Raw genomic sequence first — 19,137 nt, forward strand, 5'->3', positions numbered from 1 at the left:
TACACTAGCATTATATTAGGTAATGAAGCTACAGTATAACATATTCGCTAAAATGAAAAGAAATAAAAAGCCTGGGGACACACTATTTATACAAGAAAAGAGAGCCCATGAAAAATAACAAATACTTGCTGCAGATAAGTCTTAAGGAATTTAAAGTCTGGGTTGGTCATAAAAGCAGCAAGTGAAGGAAGGACTAGCATTGGACTTTGAGGGAAGGAAAATTAGTATAAATAGAGAAAAATGTAGAGGGCATTTCAAACCCATGGACAGTTGGTTGTCAGATCTCCCTAAAAGTTTGTTTAAAATGTTGATCTCCCTAAAAGTTTGTTTTAAAATGGCAGATCTCCCCGAAAAGTTTGTTTAAAATATAGGTAGTCATAATCTGGCTACCATAGCAAGTGTGATAGGAGGACCAATGTATTGGCATCCTCTGCGAGCTCATTAGGAAATACAGAATGTTGGGCCCTCCCTAGTGGCGCAGCGGGTTAAAGCACAGCACTAAGAAGCTTAAGTCACTTCCTCATGAGTTCGATCCCTGCCTGCCCTGGAGGAGATCCACATGGTGTGGCAGACCTCCTGACCCGCCCGCTGCTCCCCTCAGCTGTGTACTTCATTGATCTGCCTGTTCTGTTCCCCCCTCTGTCTCTGGTGAATCCTCTCACCCTCCACATCTCTGGCCTGTACCCCAGTTCTGTGCGAATAAATAAATAAATCTTTAAAAAAAAAAAAAAAAGAAATACAGAATGTCAGGCCCCATCCCAACGCTTCTGAATCAGAATATACTTTTAAGTAAGATCTGATGATAATTTATATGCATATTAATTTTGATAAGTTGTCCTTTATGTAAGTCAATTCAGTTTGAGAAACACTACTGAATCACTTTTAAGAAATGAAATTATGGCCCTCCCTGGTGGCGCAGTGGGTTAAAGCACAGCACAAAGAAACCTAAACCACTTCCACATGAGTTCAATTCCCGCCTGCCCCGGAAGTGACCACATGGCGTGGCAGACCTCTCCTGACCCGCCCGCTGCTCCCCTCAGCAGTGTACTTCGTTGATCTGCCTGTTGTGCTCCCCACTCTCTCTCTGTTGAATCCTCTCACCCTCTGCATCTCTGACCTGTACCCCAGTTCTGTACAAATAAATAAATAAATCTTTAAAAAAAAAAGAAATGAAATTATATAGGGCAAGTATATAAAACAAGAGAAATACAAATTTAAATTCAATCCCAGGGTCAACTGGCCCATACTTTAATTAGCAGGATCACAGAAGACAAATTATTTACTAGAAACATACCCCATGTCTTCAGCATATTGCTTAGGAGTTGAAGGTAACCAAGGAGACCAGGAACTCATCAAATCCAAGAACAGTATTTAAGTGTTTCCAGAAGAGAGAATATAATGATTTTCCCAGTAAGGGAGAGCTCAGAACCTTTAATTTCTGTTGGTGTTTTCCCAGGCGTCATGTATTTTTTTTTTTTTTTTTGTTAAATCTGGCAACCCTAGCTGTGGTTATGATAGAGAATATCCTTCATAGAAAAAAAAAATTAAAAAAAAAAAAAGGCTAAAGAGACTTAAAGCTTATTCTGCCAGAGTGGCCAGAAATTAAAAATTTCTTAATACCACAGATTCCCCACTCCATGAATTCTTTATATGGATGGTACTGGGAAAACAGAAAGCATTTACAACTCTAACACCTGTGTTGTCCAGGAACATAGCAGTCTTGGAAAGTCTGACAACTTTTGCTTTGCATCCCACTTGTAAACTATGACCAGGAAACTTGTTTGAGGCTACGAATCCCAGTGTCTCTATGTTTATTTTACCTCATGGACTTCCCCTCTAGAATCTTGAGAATTCCTTCAAGTGCAACCACTGAGCAAAGCTTGGGACCTCTCTCATTACCCTCTTATTTTACGACTTTAAATATTGAGGAAATTAACATTCTGCTCTGTGAGGCTCTGAATAGAAGCATTTTCTTGTTCACAAAAAATGCTTGTCATAAGCTCTAGCGAGCTCTGTAAGAAAAAAAGTCAAGAAAGGAAGTCAGTATCCAGTAAGCAACTTTCAACTTTTATTCGGAATACATAAATACACCACCAAGGCTGGGCATTCAACAGCAAGCAGTAGTTATCTGTGTGTTAGGGGGGATGGATGCAGATCACACCAGGGATATAGGGAAGTGAGACAAAGAACCTAGGATACAAAATCTAAAGAGTTACTCCCTTTCAGGTTTGTGGGAGTGCAGAATTGGTTTCTGTGAGTGTGCTTCTTTACTTTTTAAAAACAGCTTTATTGAGAAATTGTTTATATACCAAACCATTTTTAACATGTAGTATGTGCATACAAAGCAGCAATTTTATAATGTTTTCAGTATCTCAAAAAGAAATGTCAGACACTTTCCTCTTTGATCTCTTTATCTTCCCACTAATCCCCCTATTGTTATGGGTAGGATCCTGTAATATGTAGTCTTTTGTGACTTCTTTCACTTTGCATTTTTCAGGGATCATCCCTGTTGTAGCTTGTACAGCATTACTTTTCCTTTTGCAGTTGAATAATATTCCAGGATATACTACACTTTGTTGATCTATTTGTCTACGGATTGACATTGAATTGTATCTGCCTTTTGGCTTTATGAATAATGCATTTACACATACTCATGTAGTCTTAATGTGGAAAATATTTTCATTTTTCTTAGTTATAAACCTAAGCTTGGGTATGATGGATTATATGGGAAGTTTATGTTTTACTACTTGAATAACTGCCAGACTATTTTCATAGGGGCTACACCATTTTATTCCCACCAGACTATTTTCATAGGGGCTACACCATTTTATTCCCACCAGCAGTGTATGAAGATTCCAGTTTCTCCACAGATATTCCAACACTTGTTTCACTTTTTGATTGTAGCCAGTTTAGTGAATGTATCTCATGGTGATTTATACTTCACATTTCCCTGATAATTAATGATGTTGGGCATTTTCATGTGCTTATTGGTCTTATGTTGGTGCTTATATATTATCCATGGAAACCAGTTCCATTCTTTGCCCATTTAAAAATATTGGCCATCTTATAGTTACTGAGTTGTTTTTAGGTACGATTTTTTTTTTAAAGATTTATTTATTTGTTCATACAGAACTGGGGTACAGACCAGAGGCTCAGGGGTGGCGAGAGGCTTCACCAGAGACAGAGTGGGGAGCAGAACAGGCAGATGGAGGAAGTACACTGCTGAGGGGAGCAGTGGGCGGGTCAGGAGAGGTCTGCCACGCCATGTGGTCACTCCGGGGCAGGCGGGAATCGAACTCATGCGGAAGCTTCTCAGTGCTGTGCTTTAACCGGATGCGCCACCAGGGAGGGCCTTTAGGTACGATTTTTAAATGTTTCCTCTCATTCTGTGGGTTGTCTACTCATATTGTTGATGGTATCCTTTGAAGCACAAAATTTTTAGTTTGATGAAGTCTAATTTGTTTTTAATTTTGTTGTTCATACTTTTGATGTCATATCAGAGATTCCTTTACCAAATTTAAGATTATGGAGATTTACCCTTGTTATCTTTGAAGAGTTTAATAGTTCTAACTTTTATATTTAGGTCCTTAATTCATTTTTATTTTACTTTTGTATTTGGTGTGAGAAAAGACTTTAGCTTCATTTTGATGCCTGTGGCTATTCAGTTGTCCCAGCACCATTTTTGAAAGAACTATTTTTTCCCTGTTGGACAGGCTTGGCATTCTTGTCAAAAATTAGTTGACTTTATACATATGGGTTTATTTCTGGTCTCTCAATTCTATTCCATTGATCTCTATTTCTGTTCTTGTACTATTTTCACAGTGTCTAGATTACTGTTAATTTGTACTAAGTTTTGAAATCAGAGAATATGAATCCTCCTACTTTTTCTCTTTTAAGATTGTTTTAACTGTTTTAGGTCCCTTGCAATTCCACATAAATTTTAAAGTCAGGTTGTTGATTTCTACAGAGAATTCTGGTATTCTCATGAACGTTGCATTGAAATCTGCATCAGACTGGAAATACCACCATCCTATTCATGAACATTCATTCTGATTAATGGATGTTTTTCCAATTATCTTCTTTAATACCTTCAATAACGTCTTGAGGTTTTCAGAGTATAAGTTTTACACTTCTTTTGACAAGTGTATTTCTAGGTGTTTTATTCCTTTTGATGTTCTTATAAATGGAATTGTTTCCTGATTTCATTTTTGGGTAATTCCTGGAAGAATATAGAAATATAATTGGGTTTTTTTCCCCCCGATAAGTGTATTTCTAGGTATTTTATTGCTTTTGATGTTCTTATAAGTGGAATTGTTTCCTGACTTTATTTTTGGGTAATTTACTGTAAGTATGTAGAAATATAACTGGTTTTCATATATCGATTGTATCCTGAAACCTTACTGAGAAAAAAATTGTTGAAGTTTCTTTCTGTTTCTAGTTTATTGAGGTTTCTTTTTTTAATCATGAAAAAGTGTTGGATTTTATGAAATGCTTTCATGATGTTGTGAGCTTTGTTTTTTATTTTATTGATAAAAATTACATCAATTGATTTTTGGAAGTGAGACCAAGCTTGCATCCTACTTGGTCATGGTACATCATTGTTTTGTAATTTATATGTTGTTGGATTGGTTTGCTAGTATTTTTTGAGGATTAATTATCCACATTGTAATAGAAATTAATTTGGATTTTCTTGTGATTATTTGTCTGGTTTTCATATGAGAATAATACTGGCCTTATAAAGAGTTGAGAAGTGTTCTGTTCTCTTCAAACTTTTTGAAGAGTTTGTGAAGAATTGTTATTAATTTGTCCTAAATGTTTGATAGAATTTAGTAGTGAAACATCTGATTAGGCTACAGGAATGTAAAAGATACAGCATGGTGACTATAGTCTAATGTGTGGTAGGCCTTATATATTTAAAGTTGTTACGAGAGTAAATCTTAAAAGTTCTAATGGCAAGGAAAAGTTGCACCAATGTTGGGGGTGGGTGATCACTTCACAAATACCCTTCTAGGTGATACAGGCTCAGTGATAAACAAGGTAGATTCTGGCCTTGCCCTAATGTGAGGAAAAAACACAAATAACACATCATCAAATATACTGTGAATACTATGACTATATTAAGTCCTTTAACCTCAGTACACCTGTATACCATGGGAATACAGAAAAGAGACCCCTTACCCGGATTGAGAGGACTATGGAAGGTGTTCTAGAGGAAGGCATAGTAAGTCCAGAAGTCATATAGCTAAGTTAAGCAACTTTTTCCTCGTATTTCAAGATTTTTTGAGTTTTCTAGGACCTTTGCATTTCCATATAAGTTTTAGAATAAAGGATTGTTATTTTCTATCTCCTTACTCCTTACCAAAGCCTGCTTTTTAATTGTGATGGGTTTAACATTTAGGTCAATTTGGGGACACTTGACATTTTAGAAATACTGAGTTTACCAACCCATGAACAATATTGAATTTTCCAACCCATATCACTTTATTTTTAAGAGCTTTAAAATACTGTTTTTCTCAACAATATCATGTAGTTTTCAGTGTAAAGGTCCTGCATCTCTTAAATGTATTCCTAAAAATTTATTTTTATGCAAATGAAAATGGTTCTGTTTTTATAGTTAGCTTAGAACTGGAGAATAAATAAAAGTTAAACAGAAAAAGGGTGTAAGGTATTTGAGACAAAGGAAACAAAACAGGAAGGGACTAAGATGCTGAGAAGTAAAAATGACAATTATCTGTTACAAGCCTCTTTTATCATGCTGACATGACAAAAATATTGCTGAGGCAAATTACATGAGAAACAAAGACATATTCTTATTTTTGAATTCCAAGGTCTGCAGCTAAACACATAATAATAATATCTAATAGTGTTTGCTAGGTATATTTTATTATCTAGCAATAAAACAATAATATATACTAAGTTCATGAGTTTATTTTAAACTTTTAGAAAATAATAAATTTAGAAAACTTGCATTACTTTACCTCAAGAGTTATTCTGAAGTTACAGAGTTATTCTGAAGTTACAGCAACTGATTGAGTGTGTGATACAAGCATTAAGCTAGACAAATAGATCAATGGAATGACTTAAAGGCTCAGAAATAGACCCAGAGTCATTTGATTTTCAACTAAAGTAGCATAACAAGTGTCTTCACTGATGTTGAAACATCTGAATATCCATCTGGAAAAAATCAACTTCACCACTATTTCACACCTAATTAAAAGATAATTTTAGATGGATCATAGACCCAAACAAAAACTAAAATTATAAAACTTCTAGGAGAAAGCAAAATAGAATATCTTTGCAATTTGGGAATAGGAAAGTGATTTCTTAGAATAGAAAAGCCATTAATTGCAAAAATATAACACTGATAAATATAAAAATTATGCTCATTGAAAGACAGCATTAGGAAAGTAATTCAGTAAGCTGAAGATGTTAGGAGAAAATGTTCTCAAAATATATTCTGATATACAGTTGCATACACAATTCCTAAAATACAGCTTAAAAAAAAAAGGCAAAGCCACCCATGTCTTTTATTTTATTTATTTGTTTATTTATTTACTTTATTGAAGTAACATTGGTTTACAGCACTGTATATGATTCAGAGGAACGGGATCAGCCTCTTTAGAGTATGTTACCATATCACACCAATGCACCCCCAGTCTCCCAACACAGTCAACTGGCTATCCTCCCCACATGATTCTCCTCCCTCCCCCTAACTATCCAGTAACCTCAATTCTACAGTATGATTTCAAGGGTTTATTATTGGGTTGGTTTTGTCTGTTCCTTTATTTTGTTTCTCTATTCCATGTGTAAGTAATTTTCCTTCTTTCTTTGCTTAACATTATCCCCTCTAGTTCTATCCACATTGTACAAATGTCAAGAGTTTATCTTTATTTATAGATGAACAGATTTCCACTGTGTGTGTCTGTACCACATCTTACTAATTTACATATTTGTCCATGAGTATTTAGGTTGTTTCTGTAACATGGCCATTGTAAATAGTGCTTCCATGAACATAGAAGTGCTTAAGTACCTTTGAATTAATGTTTGTGAATTCTAAGGTATTGTGTATTCATAGATAGATCCTTACAGTAGGATTGTGGATCAAATTATAGATATATTTTTAATATGTTGAGAAAAAACCATACTGTTTTCCACAGGGACTAGACCAGTTTATATCTGCACCAACAGAGAGTTCTGTTTTTCCACATCCATGTCAACATTTGTTTCTGTTCTTTTTGATAATATAACATTCTCACAATGAAATGGGTCTCATTGTGATTTTGATTTTTCATTTCCCTGATGATAAGTGATGATGAACATTTTTTTTATGAGCCTGTTGGCTATCTGTATGTCTTCTTTGAAGAAGTATCTGTTTAGCTATTTTGCAATGTTAATTCTTCTGATTATGAGCAGGGGTTGACCACTTTTTGTGTCTTCTATTTCTTTTAATAATTTCTTAATGGCTTTCATTGTACAGGTCTTTCACCTGCTTTGTTAAGTTTGTCTCTAGACATTTAATTCTTTATGATGCAGTTGTGAATAGTATTGTTTTGATTTCTTTCTTTCTAGCTCATAGTTGGCATATAGGAACTATATAAGCAACTGATTTTCGTAAGTAAATAACCTGCCACATTGTACAATGTGAATTATTATTTCAATAAGCTTAGTGAAATTTTTAGAGCTTACTATAAAAACTCTGTATATAGTGATAGTTCCACTGATTCTTTCCAATTTGAATTCCTTTTATATCTTTGTTTAGTGTAATTGCTCTAGATAGAACCTCCAATGCTATGCTACTAGTAGTGGTAAAAGTGGACATCCTATACCAGATCTTAGAGGAAAGCTTTCAGTTTTTCACAATGTTGAATCTTACCAAATGCTTTCTGTATAATTGTTAATATGATCATATTTTTCCTTTTGTTGATATAGTAAATTTCATTGATTGATTTTGGATGTTGAACCACCCTTGTATTCCTGGAATAAATTTCCTTCAGTAACGAGTTATGATCCTTTTAATGCATTGTTGAATTCAGTTTGCTGAGATTTTGTTGAGGATCTTTGCATCTATATTCAGTAGGGAAATTGGTCTGTAGTTCTTTCTTTTTGGTGTCTTTGGTTTTTGTATCGGGGTAATGTTGGCCTCATAAGATATGTTTGGAAGCCTCTCTCAGTTTTATGAAAGAATTTGAGTATAGGTATTACTTTGTTTTTGAAGATTCAGTAGAACTCACTAATGGAACTTTCTGATTCTGGGATTTTGTTCTTTGGAAGACTTTTAATTACTGTTTAGTTTCCTTGCCTGTAATTTTCTATTTCTTCTTGGTTCTTTCTTGGCTAGTTGTATATTTCTAAATATTTGGCCATTACTTCTAGATTATTATACATATGTACAAATCTTCATAGTTATATGATCTTCTATATTTTTGAGATATCTGTTGTAACTTCTCCTTCCTTTCTTTTGTATTTATTAGTTCTCTTCCTTACTTCCTTTGTGAGTCTAGCTAGAGTTTTGTCTCTCTTATTTTTTTCCAAAGGATCAGTTTTTTTTTATTTCATTTACCTTTTGAATTATATATATATATATCTTTTTAATTTCTATATTATGTCTGCTTTGATTTTTATTATTTCCTGCCTTCTATTGGCATTTGGTTTTGTTTATTCTATTGTAGTTCTTTTTTAAGATTTATTTATTTATGCATACAGAACTGGGGTGCAGGCCAGAGGTGCAGGGGGATGAGAAGATTCATCAGAGACAGAGGGGGGAGCAGAACAGGCAGACAGACTGAAATACACTGCTGAGAGGAGCTGCGGGAGGGTCTGGAGAAGTCTGCCTCTCCTTGTGGATCACCTCCGGGGCTGAGTATTTAACTGGCACTGAAGTGGGGCATTCAGCTGGCACTGAGTGCCTGTGGCTCAATTGCAGTGCTGTGCTTTAATCTTCTTTTGTAGTTCTTTAAAGTAAAAAGTAAGATTACTTATTTGTGGGCAGGTATCGCTAGGTATGTCCCTCCTGATAGTAGTAGTGCTTTTATTGTGACCCATAGGTTCTGGAAGGTTATGTTCTTTTTCATGTGTCTATAGGTTTTTAAAAATTTCTTTCTTGATTTCCTCATTAACCCAACAATGATTCAGTAGTGTGTTCTTCAGTCTTTATATAGTACAGGTTTTTCCTACTTTTTTATGGTTGTTTTATTGTTTGGTATCATTGTGATCAGAGAAGATAACTTGATATGAATTTGGTTTTTTGGACCATATTAACATGCTTTGTGATCCAGCTTGTGGCCTATCTTGCACATGAAAAGACTTTTGGGGATTGCAGTGCCTTATAAATATCTGTTAAGCCCAAGTGGTCTAATTCTTTGTTTAAAATTGTGTTTTTCTAAAAAAAAATTGTGTTTTTCTAAATATTTGTTGTTATTAATATTTGTTTATTATTAAGATTATTGTTTCCTTTCTGTCCAGTTAATCTAATGTCTTTTCGAATTTGATAATAGTTGATAATAGTTGCCTTATGTATTTTGATGTTTATTTGGTGCATATATATATTGTTATGTCTTCCTTATATATTGTATTCTTCCTTTAACACCATGTCTTTTAATTGCAGTTGACCAGAACAGCATACATAAAAAATAATTTTGGTATAGCAGTGTAAATTCACTTAATGCCACTGAGCTGTATACAAAAAATTACTCAGATGGTAAATTTTATATGTCTACTTTGCTACAAGAATTAAAGTTGATTTATTGGCCCATGTACCCAGGAAAGGCAGGAGTGGAAACAGCTTCCAGCATCCCTAGAGCCTGACATAACGATGATGTCTTCATCTTTCCATTTCACTTTCTGTCCCTCCCTCAGTCTCCCCACTTAATGTTTCAGAAGAAAACAGTTAAGGCTACATACAGCTTCTGGGAAACATCATCCCAGCTAGCAAACCCAAAAGGAAATACGGATTTGTCTCTGTTTCAGTAGATGTGGATTTCAGGGAATGCCCCAACTTGGGTCCTGTACCCACTACCCCAACAGCCACCTGGGGAAGGGTAATATGAATGATGACTTCACAAGAATCCATTGAACCTGGATAGTGAAGGACAGATTCTGTTAATGAAAGAAGAGGAAAAGAGATGTAAAGAGTCAAGAAAAAGAATACCTTTAATATTGATTTGGTTTGTCTCTCTCTTTTTTTAAGCTTAAGTTTCTATTTTTTAAAAAATATTTATTTATTTATTTATTTATTTATACATACAGAACTGGGGTACAAGCCAGAGGTGCAGGGCAGGGAGACGATTCACCAGAGACAGAGTGGGGAATAGAACCGGCAGATTGATGAGGTACACTGCTGAGGGGAGCAGTGGGCGGATCAGGGGAAATCTGCCATGCCATGTAGATCACCTCCAGGGTCAGGGATCAAACCCACACTGAAACGGCTGGCTGCCGCTAGCTCGCAGTGCTGCGTCCTTAACTGTAGCGCCACCAGGGAGGGCCCATCTCTAATTTTGTTTTTTAACATAGAAGAACAAGGGTATAGGCCAGGTGCGGGGCAGGGGGTGGGATGGGAAGGAGGGGCTTTGAGGATTCCCAAGAAAACAGTCGGGAACAGAGCATGCACATTTACACATACACTGCTAAGGGGAGCATTGGGGAAGACAGGAAATGTCTGCTTCACTATATGAGGTTATTTATGGCCAGGAATTAAATTTAGGCCATATTGGTGATTGCTCTTAGACTTAACCCCTACGCCAACCGGAAGATCCTTTTCTATGAGAAACATTTTTTTTTTTTTATCATCTATCACCTTTCTGATTTTTTTTTCTGAAATTTTCTAATTTCACTTATTCAACAACTTTTGTATCATATATCTACTCCTGTGACATGGACTCTTTTAACTGGTGAGAGTGGGGAAAAAGTGAACAAATCAAATTCCCCATACTCTTGTAGCATACTCTTGTTACTCACTTTCTTACAAGTGAGTTTTTGCCACCTCCACACTGTGGCAGTTCCACACTGTGGAAAATGTTAAATAAGTCTGCTATGTTTGAAAAGTTAAAAATAACCTTTCCTTAATAATGAAGTAGTATCCTTTAATACAGTCACTTAATATATATCTTTCTAAACTTAAAAAATCATGGCATATCTTTCATTTCTTTTAGTTATAACTCTTCATTTCTCCAGTTATTGTTCATTTTTGGTTTCTGCACATCTCATAATTCATTCCAAAATAATATGTGGTTTCTATTTTATAAAAAATCTTTATGCCTGTGGATTCTAGAATACCTTGTTTTCCTGTATTCTTTCTTTTTCTTTCTATTGAGGCAACATTAATTTATAATGCTGTATGGATCCAGGAGTACATTTTCTCACCTCAACATCTGCATATATCCTATCACACCCACCATCAAATGTCCAGTCACCATCCACCACAACCGTTCGTCCCCCTTTACTCATGCCCTCTGCCTTCCTTCCTCTGTGATAACCATCATTATGTTGTTTGTGTTTAAGTACTTGTTTTGTTTAGTTTGCTCATATGGTTTTGTTTCTCTTTGTATTCCACAAATCAATAAAATCACACAGTATTTGTATTTTTCCTTCTGACTAATTGTACCCAGCAAAATCCTCTCAAATTCTGTCTTTTTTGTCACAAATGGCAAAATTTCACACTTTATGAATAGTGTTCCATTGTGTATATATAGCATGTTTTCTTTATCCATTCATCTTTTGCAGGGTTTGGGTTATTTTCATACCTTGGCTAGTGTACACTGTGCTGCAGTGAGCATAGGGATGCATGTCTTTTGATTTACATTTTCATATTCTTTTTTTAAAAAGATTTATTTATTTATGCATACAGAACTGGGGTACAGGCCAGAGGTGCAGGGACAGTGAGAGGGTTCACCAGAGAGAGAGTGGGGAGCAGAACAGCCAGATCAACGAAATACACTGCTGAGGGGAGCAGCGGGAGGGTCAGGAGAGGTCTGCTGTGCCATGTGGGTCACCTCCGGGGCAGGCGGGGATTGAACTCATGCAGGGATCGAACTCATGCGAAATGGCTTTAGCTTCTTAGTGCAGTGCTTTAACCCACTGTGCTACCAGGGAGGGCCCTGTATTTTCATATTCTTTAGGCAAATACCCAGAAGTGGGATTACCAGATCATGTGGTAATTCTATTTTTAATATAATTCATTTTGATGGTTTTTACTGTCTTGTTTATTCACTGAAAGAACTAATATTCTTTTAGTATAATAATGGCATCCATGGAAGCCAACTTTGGGCTCTGGGAGAGGAGTTTTGAATTTCTGATGATGTGATATCTTAATACTGATATATCCTGGACATTTCTAGGATTAGAAGACATATTCTAGACAATACAGTAATGGAAAACACATTATTTGGTGAAGGGAGAACTAAAAGGTTTTATTTTCTGTGAATTTCATTGTTTAAAAAATTCTATATAAATGGCAGTTTGGAATGAGTTACTCACACACTTATAAATACATAGATATAATGATTTCAAATTTTTTGCTCACTCTATAGATAAAAATAGCAGTGAGGAGTGAAATGGTTGAGCAAGCACATGTATCAATGATTGCATTATGTCCTAATGAGTAAAAGATTTAACAAATTGAAGAATGAACAACTCTTGTAGTCACTGGAAAAGTGACGTTATAACCACTAAAGGTAGGCTTGTTTTCTGCCTCTCCCCCAATGATGGTTCTTTAAAGCACAATTGTTTTAGCTGGGAGTTAACCAAAAGTTCATGAGTTAATTCTTAGAATACTTTGAGGGGATAAGCAATACCTGTGCCTTATAGACACCATCTAAGGGTTTTATGGCTCAGTTAAAGAACAAAGAAGTATTCCAGAATGAAAACATCAACAGCTGTGAGTTGACAAGACCAGCTGGTGCCTCCCTGAGCCTGCAGAAGAAGCCCCTCCTGCCTTCCCCATTATATACTGTCTCAGATGGTGACTTGGAGAGATGGCTCTTTGGAATGCTAACTCTACCATAGTCCTCATCAAAGAACTATCTGGTGCAAAGCTTCTTTTGTAGAAATTACAGTCTTTGTCTTTCCATGTGACATTGAAATGACCTGGTTCAGGTTGATAAGAAGATCACAGAGTAAACTTCTCCCCTCTAAACTGGGATGCAGGCAGACCTACATGGAGAATCACAACTTACCAAAGCAGAAACGCATGAGTTGAAAACCTCAGAAATCAGTGCATGGGTTAGAAAACCTAAACTGTAATTGATGAGGCTCAGTGGACAAGTATAAGAGCCCATCATCTAAATTCACCAATTAAAAGATAGTTTTCAGAGTAGATAAAAAAGTAAGACCCAGTTATGTGTTGTCAACAAGAAATCCACTTTAAATATGAAAAAACATGTTGATTAAAAACAAGTGGATAGAAATACATATACTATGCGAATACTAATTAAAAAAAAGCAGGAGTAGCTGTATGAATTTCAGTTGATTTCAAAGCAAGGAATATTACCAAGGGTAAAGGACATTACATAATGGCAAAAATTTAATTTTTCCAAGAAGATATAACAGTTCTCAATGTGTATATGCCTAACAATAGGCCATCATAATTTGTGAGGCAAAGGAAAAATATGTGAGAACTAAAATGAGAAATAGATCAATCCACTATTACAGTTGGAGATTTCAGTAATCCTCTGCCAGAAATGAACATATCCAGCAATAGAAAATCACTAAGGACACAGTTGAACTCAAGAGTGCCATCAACACACAGGTGACTTGGTGATGGGAAACCCATGGAGATTACAATTGAGATAAAAAAAAATGTACAAAATGATGTAAAAATAAACTGTTATATTATTTTAAAAAAAAAGAGTGCCATCAAGCAACTGGTTATAATAGACCTCTATAGACTACTTCATCTAAGAACAGGATATAATAAGCTCATATAAAATATTCACCAGGCCCTCCATGGTGGTACAGTGGGTTAAATTTAGCACAGCATTGAGAATCTAAAGCCTCTTCTGCATGAGTTTGATTCCCAGTCAGAGAGCTGACCCACATGGCATGGCAGACCTCTCCTATCTCACCTGCTGCTCCCTTCAGCAGTGTACTTCTGCTCCCCACTTTGTCTCTGGTGAATCCCCTCACCGCCCCTACACCTCTGGCCTGTACCCCAGTTCTGTATGCATAAATAAATAAATCTTTAAAAAAAATTCACAAGGTAGTCTACAATCTGCTACTAACACACTTTAACATATTTAAAATAATATAAATCATACAATATATACAATTTTTATTGTTTTAAAATATCTTAAAATAATGTAATATTGTATAATATTTAAATAATATTTTAATATTATTAAAATGATATTTAAAAAAATAAAAATAATGTAAAAAACACTTCAAATATTTGGATTTTAAACAATATGCTTCCAAATAGTGCATAAATCACAAAGGAAATTTTGAGAGAAATTTTAAATAATTATGAGTTAAATTAAAATGAAAACATGTTCATCAAAATTGGTGTTTTGGATGAAATGCAAGTAGTGTTTAGAAATACATAGCATTGGCCCTCCCTGGTGGTGCAGCAGGTTAAAGCACAGCACTTGAGAATCTAAAGCCGCTTCCGCATGAGTTCTATTCCCGCCTGCCCCGGAGGTGACCACATGGCGTGGCAGACCTCTCCTGACCTGCCCGCTGCTCCCCTCAGCAGTGTACTACGTAGATCTGACTGTTCTGCTCCCCGCTCTGTTTCTGGTGAAGCCTCTTGCCACCCCTAAGCCTCTGGCCTGTACCCCAGTTCTGTATGTACAAATAAATAAATCTTAAAAAAAAAAAAAATACATAGCATTGAATGTATGTATTAAAAAAGGAGAAATCTAAAATCAAAACTTAAGCTTTAATCTTAGGAAACTAGAAGAATTAAGTTAAGTTAAAAAATAAGAATCAGCCTGCACCCCACTCTGTCTCTAGTGAATCCTCTCACCCTCTGCATCTCTGGCCTGTACCCCAGTTCTGTATGAATAAATAAATAAATCTTAAAAAAAAATAAGAATCAGCAACAATAAATGAGATAAAAACTGAATTCAATGGAGAAAAATCAAATAAAAATTGGTTCTTTGAAAAGATCGATAAGCTGCAAATTAGGCACCATGAAAAAAGGGAGAAAGGACACCAATCCTACAATCAAAAATGAAAGACGTCAGTACAGTTTTCATGAACATTAAAAAGATAATAGTAGGGCCCTCCCTCGTGGCACAGAGGGTTAAAGAACAGTACTGGGAAGTTAAAGCCACTTCTGCAAGAGTTCTATCCCTGCCCGGGAGGAGATCCACATGGCGAGGCAGGCCTCTCCTGACCTGCCTGCTGCTCCCCTCAACAGTGTATTTCAGTCAATCTGCCTGTTCTGCTCCCTGCTCTGTCTCTGGTGAATCCTCTCACTGCCCCTGCACCTCTGGCCTGTACCCCAGTTCCTCTATGCATAAATAAATCTTTAAAAATGAAATAAAATGAGAAACAAGCAAAGATGTCCTCTCACCACTCCTTTATAATACTGTGCTGGAAATCATAGTTAACGTAATAACATAAGAACAGGAAATAAAAGGTATACTGATGTAAGAAAAATGTAAAACTATTTGCAGATGAGTTTTTCTAATGGAGAAAATCTGAACGTATACACAAAAAGAATCTCTGAAATCAGTGACTTAGCAAGATTACAGGATGCAAGGGAATATACAAAACTCAATTGCTTCTCTGTATATCAGCAATGAAAAAGTGGGATTTGAAATTTACATTACCATTTACATTTGAAATTTGCAGTGCCATTTGTGTTACAAAAAAATCACAGTACCAAAATACTAATATTAATATTAACACCAAAATTAGTTATAAGTCAATTATTAAGAGATCTGTATGAAGAAAACTAATTGTGGGAGGAAGAGCTAGATAAATGGAAAGATAATCCGTGTTCACAGATAGGAAGATTCAATGTTATCAAAATGTCAGTTCTTTCCAACTTGACCTATAAATTAAAACACAATCCTAACCAAAATCCCAAACAGTTGTTTTGTGAATATTGATAAACTGTTCATAATAATTATAAATGGCTAAAATCCAGAACACTGATAATATCAAATACTGGTGAGGATGTGCAGCAACAGGAACCATCATTCATTTCTGTTAGGAATGTAAAATGGTAGTCTCGTTGAAGGCAGTTTGGGAACTTCTTACAAAATTAAATTAATTCTTAGCATCTGATCCAGGACTCCACCACCAAGGCTATCCCATCATCAGTCATCTCCAGGCAGCTGAGATGGTTGTTATATCCAGCCAAGACACTTATCCCCTGAATTTGAGTGACATTTCAATAAAAGGCATTGCACCCTGCAAGAAGGAGGTATCTACTCTTGGAGAGGGAGATAGAGGTGATCCTGTATATGGTATTTTCTTGGGAGTAAAATGTGAGCTCCTAATCTGCCTGAAGTTCAAACAGGCAGCAAGAAGCATCATACAAACCAGTGGCAATATATTACTGATTGTAAAGAAGCAGATGGCATTGATGTCAGACTCTTGGCTGGTGAAAGCCTGCTTGCACATACCTTCTCAAGCAGTCCTAGAGTATGGCCGAGGCTTCAAGCGCTAGAGACAAACAGGAGCAAGAGCAAGACTCATCATATCCCCAGTGTATCCAGTGGATGTGGTACTCTGTTGACCAGTCTCAACGTCTTGCAGAGAAGAAGTGGTGTCACCACAGGTGACAATAAGATTTTTGCCCAGGAAGCAGTTATAGGGCAGGTGAATTCTGCCCAGTCAGTTCATGTCACGCACATGAATTCCTTTTAGGAGTTTTCAGATTGCCAGGGAGCAGATGTTAGCCAGGCCACCATAGGCTACATAGTTCCCAGAAAGGACATTATGCACAGGTCATAACATAAGAGGAAGAAAGGTGTCATGGACCTGTTTGAGATGTCAGTAACCCAGGTAAATTGCCATCCCTTGAAATGCAAACTAGCAGACTGGAATCTGTGCCCCAATGCATGAAATAAGTCTTGGTGAAGTGCCCTCCCAGCCTTCACTTGGTGCCCATCTGGATTCTTCTCATCAGATGATACTGTTTGTGATCTGAAAGAAAGTTGCATCTGCACATCCTTTCCTAACATCTCTAACTTGGTTCTTAAGCTTTTCTGCCATCTGCTTTAACTGTCAAGTTCACCAAGCTGCTGATGTTAGTGTTCTTCATCTTGACTTTTTTTTAAATAGCTGAGTAAATAATAATATTACTATTTCAACCACCAGGACATTTTGAATATAAAGAATCTCATCAGAATTAGGTCATTAGGCATTTTCATTAAGATAATATGGAACAAATTCTATCAAACTGACTTAATACTATCATAGAATTTCTACTTTAAACTATTTTCACCTTTTTTTCTCTTGTAAATTTTTCTCTTTACATTTTACAACAAAGTTTTGACTCATTGATCACTTTTTGCCAATATCAAATGTTTCCTTAACTTCTGTCACTGTGTGTTTTCTTTTGTGGTCATTATTTCACCAAAGTTTAATTTAAATTTAAGATATATGGCATATTTGATATATATAATATAATTAAATTATAACATTCTACTAGCTTCAAGTGTACAACATAATTTGTATATGTTGTGAAATGATAAGCATAGTAGGCTAACATGTATGGGCTACCCTGTAACAGTATCACAACTCATAATTAAAAAAAATTCTTTTTATGATGAAAACTTTTGTGATATACTCTTAGCAACTTTCAAATATACAAGGTAGTATCATTAACTATATTTGTCATGCTATATATTTGACAGCATTATGACTTGTTTGTTTTATAGCTAGACAGTTATACTTTTTTTTTTAAGATTCATTCATGCATACAGAACTGGGGTACAAGCCAGAGATGCAGGGGCGGTGAGAGGATTCACCAGAGACAGGGTGGGGAGCAGAACAGGCAGATCAATGAAGTACACTACTGAAAGGAGCAGTGGGCAAGACAGAAGAGGTCTGCTGTGCCATGTGGGTCTCCTCCAGGGTCAGGGATCGAACTCATACTGAAGTGCTTGTGGCTAGCTTGCAGTGCTGCATCCTAAACCATTGCACTACCAGGGAGGGCCTGACATTTGAAATACTTTTTAACTCTCTTCTCCCACTTAGTCTCACCCTAACATCTACCTTTGGGAACAACAAATTTGTTTTCTATACCCTTGAACTTGGTCATAGCCATGTTTGTTTGCTTTGCTTTGTTACCCATAAAAGTATTTGTCTTTCTCTGCCTGGTTTATTTCTAACATAACATAACATTATTTCTGACTTAACATAATGTCCTCAAAACCTATTCATGTTGTTATAAATGGCAAGCTTTACTGCTTGATTTATGTCTGGGTAACATTCCACTGTATATACCTGCCACATTTTCTTTATCCATTTAGCTACCAATGGACATATAAGTTGTTTCCACTGGGCTAGGTTTTTTTTACAGTCCGCCCACCACCCAAGTCAAGATAGGATTATTTTTCTCACCTAGGAAATCCTCTGTTAACTAATTTCAGGTCCATTCTCTCTGACCACACCCTTTCCTTTGCGCTGTAGATTAATGCATATCATCACTGTAGATTAGCTAATTACTAAGAGCTTGTTGTCTTTTTGAACTTAATATAAATGGCTGTGCTTGTTTAAATATAACTTCTTTTCACTTACCATAGCGGTTTTTGAAGTTTATCCATGTTGTTGGGTATACTAATACTGTGAGTTTTTTTGTTGTTGTAGATTCTATTGTATAATTAATTGCTTGCCCATTCTGGGGTGTTTTTTAACCTATTCTTTAAGAAGCAATAAATTACAAGGGAATACTATAGATTAAAAGAGACAACAAACCTGTCAACTACATGCAAGCTATACCTTGTTTGAACTGATTTGAACAAATCAATCATCATACAAAATTTTAACACAACCCGGGAAATTTGAGCATTCACAGGGTAGTTAATAATAATGTGTTAATTTTTAGGTATGATGATGCATTTTCAGTTGTATTTTAAAGATTTCTTATCTCTTAGAGATACATGAATAAGTATTTCCTAGTGAAATAATATGAGGTCTTAGATTTGCTTTAAATTATTCTGGAGGTAGGGAAACAAAAATTGACCT

The sequence above is a fragment of the Condylura cristata genome, unplaced genomic scaffold, assembly GCF_000260355.1.
Source record: "Condylura cristata isolate star-nosed mole 26May11 unplaced genomic scaffold, ConCri1.0 scaffold00015, whole genome shotgun sequence".
Classification (NCBI taxonomy): domain Eukaryota; kingdom Metazoa; phylum Chordata; class Mammalia; order Eulipotyphla; family Talpidae; genus Condylura; species Condylura cristata.